We start from the raw sequence: 689 nt of genomic DNA on the forward strand, positions 1-689 counted from the left end.
ACTTTATATCTAGAACATTATTCATCTTGCATAACTGAAATTTTATTCCCATTGAGCAACAATTCCCAATATTCTCTCCCCCTAAACCTTGGTAACCACAATGCTATTCTCTGCTTAAATGAGTTTGACTATTTTAGATATCTCATATAAGTGGAATCATGGAATATTTGTTCTTCTGTGACTGGCTTATTTAACTTTGTAAAATATTCTCTATGTTCATCCATATTGTTGCAAGTGGAAGGATTTCCTCATTTTTAAAGAAATTTTAAAATAATATTTCTTTGTGTATACATACCATATTTTTTATATTCATCTGTTGATGGACATTTAGGTTGTTTCCAGATCTTAGATATTATAAATAATACTGCAATGAACATGAGAATGCAAACAATATTGGGTAATCCAGATTTTAAATCATTTCAAAATATACTCAGAAGAGGAATTGCTGGACCATATAATAGTTATATTTTTTTAATTTTTTTGAAGAAACTCCATACCATTTTCTAATATGGCTACATCATCTACATTCCCACCAACAATGTATAAGAGTTACAATTTATGTGCATCCTCACCAACATTTGTTATACTTTTTTTTTTAAATAAAAGTCATCTCATCAGGCATGTGATCTTCATTTGTGTTTTCCTTATGATTAGTGATGTTTAGTGTCTTTTCACATACCTGATGGCCA

This window comes from Pteropus vampyrus, unplaced genomic scaffold (assembly GCF_000151845.1).
Source record: "Pteropus vampyrus isolate Shadow unplaced genomic scaffold, Pvam_2.0 Scaffold184, whole genome shotgun sequence".
Lineage (NCBI taxonomy): Eukaryota > Metazoa > Chordata > Mammalia > Chiroptera > Pteropodidae > Pteropus > Pteropus vampyrus.